This window comes from Ruditapes philippinarum, unplaced genomic scaffold, assembly GCF_026571515.1.
Source record: "Ruditapes philippinarum isolate M1 unplaced genomic scaffold, ASM2657151v2 ctg1791_1_1_1_1, whole genome shotgun sequence".
NCBI classification, from domain to species: domain Eukaryota; kingdom Metazoa; phylum Mollusca; class Bivalvia; order Venerida; family Veneridae; genus Ruditapes; species Ruditapes philippinarum.
Genome location: NW_026865661.1, coordinates 87,027 through 96,155, shown reverse-complemented (window position 1 = coordinate 96,155; position 9,129 = coordinate 87,027).

Below are 9,129 nucleotides of genomic sequence, written 5' to 3'. Positions count from 1 at the left end.
CCATATATTTATTTATTTCATAAACATTTATTAAACAAACATATCAAGCATAACGTTTCTTCATTGTACTTGTCATTTTCTTATTGTCTTAATTTGTATCAATTAATTTGTAGTAATTCCATGTAAACTGTTATAGCATGATTCCTATAAGTATAAAATCTAAAGGCAATGGAGAAATGTCTCCCAAAACAAGTGCATTGGACTATAACACGGAACAAACTGCTTCTTCTTTGTTACTCAAAAACGAGAAACACGCATAAGACGAGAACAAACAAGTCAGAAGCGTAAATATTAATCGTGTAACAGAGCAAAACACAATGAACACAGATACAAAAGTCATGCAGTCGTTAAATAAACTAGCATGCTCAAAATAATACTTTCTTTGGAAGTGTAAAATCTCGTCACACTCACCGAGTTTCATTGGCGGTCTTGACAGGCATTCCAATAGCTTTTATGACCATATTGTAACCTCAATAAAAATGCTGCCATCCTCAAAACTTTATACTTATTGGACAAAAGAGGTAAAAATGCCCCTTTCTTTGCAAAGAGAAAAACGCAAATAATGGATGGCCGCCAGAAGGTGCTAGAAATGCCCCTCCCCCCTCCCACAAGAAAGCTATTCTAGTTTGTGAGATGAATTGAATAATGCAGCAGAATGTGATATGCGATTATTCTGGCAACATATAAACAGAAAGTAAATGGGCGGACAGGCTTGATAACTGAAATTTCCTTAGGCGGAAATTCTTTCAGAGACCCATTTGAGATTTCAGTCATTATGCCAGGGTATTAAACCCGCAAAACAATGTGGATTTTGATCATTCCCAATATGAAACTTTAAATTACTACGGTGACGTCATTCCTTCGTTCCGACCGTAAAGTATTTTTAATGGTGTCCAATGTTAATGCGTAAGTCTTATATTAATCGTGTATCACATTAATATTGTACAGCGTGCTGTGTAGTGAAAGAGGCTTGTATCACCACTGGACTTTGTGAAAAATTATCCAAATATAACATACGACAATAGTAAAATACAATCTTTTATATATCAGAAGTTAACACAAGGAATGTAACGTTTTTTTCTCGCCCATTACGCATTTTACAGAATTTTATATAAAGAACAATCATTGTTATCTGCCGATGATTTCTTTGCTCATTTAATGAATTCTATCTTCAAACGTACTGGGTTTGAATTTCCAAACTTATTAATCATACCACTGCTTCAGCTTACCTAGTGAAACGTAGCGGAGCGTCAGTTAGGATATGATTTAAATGTTTAATTGTTTAATTTCATGCCTATTTTCTTTTTTAACCCATTACTTCATGAGCATTTTGTGAAAAATAGCTGTTTTCATTGAAAAGTCTCCCGTTACAAGTTCAAATTGCTATAATACTATAAAAACTGCTTCAACACTAATCAAACTTGGCACAAATGTTGACTGGACCATTGCCCTTGCAACAACATGCTCAGGTTTAATATAAAGAATTTTAATATAAAATTTTATACTTCACAGCAGGTGTTAAGTGCCGTGTGGCAGCCGTAAAAAGTTGCCCCGTACTTCACTTCAGTGTTGTTATATTTTCTGGTCCTTCGGGATCATTGATGCCAGCACTATTAAGTGTTGAGAATTGAGTACCGCTCAAGCCGGTGCTAGGGGGCGTGAGGGATGTTGCACTTATTCATTATCCCTCATGTACAGACTCAATCAAACCGAGTCTGCAATTCTCTTATAATTTTGTTGTAATTAATGCTTCCGAGGGATCACTTTGTTTCCGGAATTTTAAATTTTCTTTTACCATGGCAACGAGGGGACATCTCATAATTGCCAAAAATCACTATTTTGCGTTAATTTTTGCCATCAAAATTGATTTCAAAGTGTTGTAACTTCTCAATGGATTGAGATAGAGTGAAATGCTTTTCAGCGTTGGTTACACGTTACCTTATGATCAATCTGGGGTCATTTATAGCCTCTCACAAGTCCAAAAATTTTCTTGGCGATGAGGGGGACTCCGCCCCCTTCAACCCCCCCCCCAAACAGAAGGGGGCACATCCCTCTTCTGGCAACCCCCTGATGTATCTTTTGTTTGGGGGGCCGCGCCGAAAAAGTGGTCACTTTTTTAACAACATTTCTCAAACAAAAACAAGTGTTGGGGGCCTAAATAAGGCATTTTTCCCCATTTGGGACAACAAAAAAGAGGGGGTGAAAAAGGCGTTAAAAGGCGTGTTTATCGCGTAATGGGTTAAATACATTTAGTTGACACTTATACTTGATTTGTTTCATTGTATTTATATAAAGTTTCAGTTAGGTCAAGTTTTCGATCAGTTTTTCAAATAAATGTGAGAGAAAATAAATTCACCTATTCAAAACAAAAACAATTATATTTGACTACATACATGTATATGTTTGGGTTATATGTATATAGAAACGATTCAATACTCCTGAAGTATGACAAATATCAATTCAAAAATAAGAAAATATCATTTTGTTGCGCAAATGTCCAAAATTCACACTAAAAGTCATTTTTTACACAACATTTTACATCCGTGATAGTTGTTGTAGCAAAGTGAAAGAAAATATTATTTTAACACAAAATGGTCAGTATAAATCATTCTTATAAGTCATAAATCGTCTCAGGCAATCGTTCAAAATATCCGAGATTAAACACAAATTTAATTTTTTTTTCACTATTTCTTGTATAAATCCCCAATGTACATGTATTCTGTATGCGTGTACGTAAATCCAACATTTTGTGTAACGGGTATATTTTTGTTTATTATTGTGTTCATGTATATAATTGGTCATATTTCTAAACACGTAAATTACATGCTATTGACATTTTGTTATATAGGGCTTTGCAAGTATGAAAAAAATAATTGCTTAAACATTAAAAGTGTACATTATTGCACAAAAATACATTATTTCCAATTTTTCGATTGATAACATGATATTTGTTAGTAAAGTAAGATATAAGCCTCAAACTGACCAATAAGTAAAATATTTAATTCCCTTCGGCGCTACGCGCCTCATGAAATTCAGTATTTTACATATTGAACAGTTTTCGGCTTATATCTACAGAAATGTTGACTAAAGAGATAGATATGCCTGAGCTATTATAACTTGTTAAGTGTCTAAAGCAGCGAAAAGCACTGAAATTTGAAGGCATTGCACACAAAAATTTGATAAATGGTGGTCACAAACTTCTTGAATACCTTAAATATTTTTTACCCTACACTTGAACATGTTCCTGTCAATGTAAACTAGGAGTCATTATGCATGTGCTTACAGACGGAAAACCAAATCACATTATAAGCAGTTATCGCCCAATTACCCTGTTACAGGTAATTTACAATTATTTTGAAAGCACACAGTTTTATCAATCACTTTCTCTTTCAATTTCTACGAAACATTTACTCATAACATACATGTAGAACATTCCATCAAAGTATTTTGCATTATCGCCACTATTAGTCCTTTTAGTAGTCTTTTCAAGCCTAGTCGAAAAGATCACAACTAATGATATCAATAGAGGAAAAAGCAGGGGATAGTGAACAGTCAATGTATCTTTTTTTACCTAGCAAGGAGCTAGCATGTTTAAATTCAAAGGTATTAAGAAAACCATTTAAACTTGAAAGATATTTTAAAGAAAAACACCTGTTTAAAAATATTTCAGTGTATATTTATATTTAACGATAATTTTACATTAAACATGCTCTCTTTTGTTAAGATGGCCAAACAACTTTTTGACATAAACACTAAAATTAAATATTTAACAGATCACAAAGAAAGTCAGTTCTCAAAGATGTTCACATTGATTTAATGATTGAAATATTATATCTGCAACTTTATTCATGTGGTGCCTTTAAAAATCTTAACAAATTAAGATCCCTCGGATGCATTAATCACAACAGAATTACATGAAAATTGCAGACTCGTTTGATTGTGTCTGTACATGAGGGATAATGAAAAACTGCAACATTCTTCACGCAATTTCCAACACTTAAAAGTGTTGGATTCAATGATCCCGAAGGACCAGAAAAATATAACAACAATGACGTGAAGTACGAGGCAATATTTTACACCTGCCAGACAGCAATGGCCACTTTCTGTTGTGAATATAAAGATCTGGACAAATTGTGATCCCTCGGAAGCATAAATCACAACAAAATTACATGAAAATTTCAGACTCGGGTTAATTGAGTCCGTACATGAGGGATAATGAAAAGTGCAATATAATGAAAAAGTGCAGCATCCCTAACGACCCCCAGCACCGACTTGAGGAGTACTCAATTTTCAACACTGTTGTTGCATTCAATGGTCCCGAAGGACCAGAAAAAATTTACAACACTGAAGTGAAGTACGGGACACCTATTTACAGCTGCCACGCAGCACTTGAAACCTGCTGTTGTGAAGTATTAAAATCTGGACAAAAGCCTCAATGCGTTTTTCTATTTTACCTTTAGCTTATATAAAATATGTTTCTTTTGAGTTTGACGGTTCAAAAAGGAACACATGAAAAAGGAACACATGACATTGCAACTACATGATAATGCATTCAGTCATCATAATACATGATAGCAAACGTAGGTTTCCATTGTTATAAAGAAGTATGGAAGCAAGCATAATGAAAGGCCCAATATCATCAAGCAAGAATATACTAATTCTGTTCCATACGACCCAATACAGCTCGTAAATTTACCTTTAAAATAAACAATGACGCCACCGCTGTATCTTTTTGCTTTCTTATTGTATTTAGGTCGAGGACATGAAAAGCATTCAAAATTCTTTAAATTGTTTAAATAAACATTTGAATCCCATGTTTCTGTCAAAATCAAAATATAAAAGCCGTTAAGAAAATCTTAAATGTCATTATCATTTAGTTTATTTTTTATTCATTGAATATTCCATGATTGTAGCTGCCTCCATTCGTGCTTTAATGGTTGATTTTGCAGTATTAATCACCATATTACTACTGTGTTACAAGCGCAATTGGTATTTAACGTGGATTTTAAGCGCCGTTTGCAATGTGTAGGTTCACATTACAATATTTTACTTTAAATACATTTACAAAAAAATCATAAAAAAGCAGCATGATCCTACGGGCATGCTGCTTTAAGCTTCCAACTAATTCTGTACACTATATTACCTGTAATTGATCATTATAAAAACGTTTTAAAAAAGATACTTTTTAAATCAATGAAAATAAAGGCGCCTGGCGACATTGATATATTTTGTCCATGGATATTACCTGTCAAATTAGATAATTGATAGACATAATTCATTACTCTTTTGAATATCAGGATTTGAACAAGCAATGACTTTTTCAATAAATTTTGATTCATCTTCTAAAATCATTAAAATCTTTTATTAAATAGCTGAGCTGTCATCGTGACGAAGAGTTATATTTTCATATTGTTCTCTGGACCCACTCATTTATATGAAAAAAAAACCAAACAAATAACAACTGCTTCTCTGAACTGTTGGATTGGTTTATACATGAGGAATTGTGTTTATTGAGAAAAAACTGATACACTTAATATCATAATGCCATTACATTTAACAAAATTACTTCAAATTTAGGAAACAACTGTCTGAAAATAACTAATTTTGAAATGGGCTATCGAGTCAAGAGTGATATCCTAGTTCTGTGCTGTTTGTTACATATGTTTTATTTAGAAAAGTGTTTTACTGCAAATTCAAGGTTTTCTAGAAATGCAGCACTGGATGGTTACAGTTGTGAACTTAGTAATGTCGTCTTTAATAAGGACAAGATAATTAACGGGGATTTTATGTTCATCACTTTGTAGCCAGCAAGAAGCATGTGTTGGTTTCTTTTACATCCCAGGATCACAGCACTGTATTGGTTGCCGTGCTGACTTTCAAAAAAGATCAACAACAATGGCAGATACCATGTTCTACACTCGTGATGGTAGGTTTATTAATCTTAGAAACATTTTTATAATGTATTAAACACAATTTTGAGAGAAAACGTTGCTAAGGCGAGAGGTAACTAATATTCCAATATGTTTCAGCTAAGCTATTTTTGTACATTAATTTATTGCCTACAAAAAGCAAAGGAAATGAACACATACTAACTGAGGTGAGCTCCGCTGAGATATAAAAACCTGAAACATAAAACAAATTCTTCGAGCAACTAGGGCACTTAGAATGAAATTGAAAATAGATCTTTTTTTTGCGATTCTTACCCGATCTAATATTAAATATTATTGTAATTACCTTTCACTTCTAAAATATTGTATTGTCTTCTGTCTTTTATAATCAATTCTAAGCGGCCTTTTCGGAAAGACATGATAGGGTTACATAACCAACTAGAAATGTGTCCATAGGACACGGGTGCCCCCACCGCGCCACTGTTCTGTCAATCTTTTTACTAAGTCAAGGGAAATTACTCTACAAATACTGGATAAATCCACAAGCAAAACCCCTGGTGCAAATCTAAAATATGCTGAGCAACCTGCCTATAAGGTTAAATGACTATGTCAAATCCTTTTTGAGAAACTTGCGACACAAGTTGAAAATTGCAAACATTTTCTAAGTGAAGGGCAATAACTCTAAAAATACTAAATAAATCCAGACGAAAATACCTGGTGCACAACTGCACATGCTAATCAATATTCCTGTAAAATTACATGACTCTAGGTCAAATACTTTTTGAGTAACCTGCGACACATGTTGAAAATTGCAAAATTTTACTAAGTCATGGGCAATAACTCTGTAAATACTAAAAATATCCAGACGAAAATACCCAGGTGCACAACTACACATGCTGATCAACATTCCTGTAAAGTTTCATGACTCTAGGTCAAATACTTTTTGAGTTACCTGCGACACAAGTTGAAAATTGCAAAATTTTACTAAGTCAAGGGCAATAACTCTGAAAATACTAAATATATCCAGACGAAAATACCCAGGTGTACAAGTACACATGCTGATCAACATTCCTGTAAAGTTTCATGACTCTAGGTCAAATACTTTTTGAGTTACATGCGACACAAGTTGAAAATTGCAAAATTTTACTAAGTCAAGGGCAATAACTCTGAAAATAATGAAAATTTCCAAACGAAAATACCCAGGTGCACAACTACACATGCTGATCAACATTCCTGTAAAGTTTAATGGATCTAGGTCAAATACTTTTTGAGTTACATGCGACACAAGTTGAAAATTGCAAAATTTTACTAAGTCAAGGGCAATAACTCTGAAAATACTTAAAATATCCAGACGAAAATACCCAGGTGCACAACTACACATGCTGATCAACATTCCTGTAAAGTTTCATGACTCTAGGTCAAATACTTTTTGAGTTACATGCGACACAAGTTGAAAATTGCAAAATTTAACTAAGTCAAGGGCAATAACTCTGAAAATACTAAAAATATCCAGACGAAAATACCCAGGTGCACAACTACACATGCTGATCAACATTCCTGTAAAGTTTCATGACTCTAGGTCAAATACTTTTTGGGTTACGTGCGACACAAAAGTGAACGGACGGACGGACGGACGGAAGGACGGACGGACGGACAAGGGTAAATCTAAATGCCCGCCACTAACGTGGGGGCACAAAAAGTTAAAGGCAGTCAATCCATCTGTATTTCTGTTAATTTGATTAAACGGTGTTTTCAATGGCAGATTTAATCATGGTGATATATTATATTTCAAAAAGTTTCATGCTGATCGCATTAGGGCTCGTTTTTAAAATTCTTAGTGTCTTGGTAGTTAGTGCCTTTTATCTGAATGTATAGCATGACAAAAAAAAAACTGGATTTATATGAGCGGGGGTACTAACCCTTCCGTGGGCAAACATTTTATTATTTTTTTATTATACTTTTATCTTTTTTATCTAGTCTGATTATGGCTTTCTGTTTTAGTTTTCGAAAAAGAATAACAACAACAAAGAACAACCAAATAACAACAACAAAAACCCTCAAAACTTATAAAATAAGTATAACAAATAAAAATCAAAATCAGCTGTTATTAATTTAAATGCATGCACATATTCACCTGTCGCTAGAAATATCAGAATAATTAGAATTGTTTGATTATATGGTTAGCCTAATTTCAGTTATGGCTTTGAAGTATGGGGTTAGCATAATGCACCAGATATAAAACGTGCTCATAGGTTTTGGAGCAACAACTGGGTGTAAGACAGCAAACATCAAATGCTACTATCTATAGTGATTTTATAAGGGTACCTTTGCTAATGATTTTAAAGCTTTTGAAAGTTGATATTAGTTGTAAGATGTTATCTATGCTACAGTCAATATATGCATCGGTTACCTCTTGTGTAAAACTGTCATCTTCAATGCCTATATCTGATAGAGGTAGTATTATAATCTATATAAGTAATTTGATTAAAGGTGGATTAAAAATTGTAAAAAAAACTATGAAATTTTTTTGTGGTTAAAGTTAGATGAAAGTTGTTTTGTTCAAATGATGATGTTTATTTGTGTGTTTTATACTTATGGCCAGAAGAGTCATCCACTACTCAATTTTATCAGGATAATTTGCTTGATATTTTGCTAAATGATATTGCATACTTCGAATATTTCCGTATGGTCATGCTAATAGTCGATTGGAACTGTAGGGTAGGAAATAAATACGATTACATTTCTTTTGATACATGCGTTTATGGTCTAGATTATGATAATAATACCCCAGATGTTTCGTTGGGACAGGCCTCTTCCGATAAAATATGTAACTCACGTGGTACACAAATGCTCGAAAATAGATAAATACAGAAGTTTGCAACCATTAACGATTGCTAACGGTAGAATCGGTAACGATAGTCTGCACGAGATTTTCCTCAGTGTCTTACCGTTTTATCTGTATAGTGATCACGCGCCGATTACGTTCCCACTAAAAGTAAACAGTAAGCAAATTGAGCAAAACTGTGATAGCAATTTTGAAACAACGCTACATTATAAGCGGGATGCTGTGCATAAATCTGCATTTAGAAAGGATATTGTCGCTAAGCTACCGCAAATTATTGAAATTTTGTCTCAAATAAACACTGATAATATCAGTTATTATAATATTGATCAAATGGTTGATTCTTTTTCTGCGCTTATTCAAAGTACTGCTGATCCATATCTTAAGCATTATTCGAAT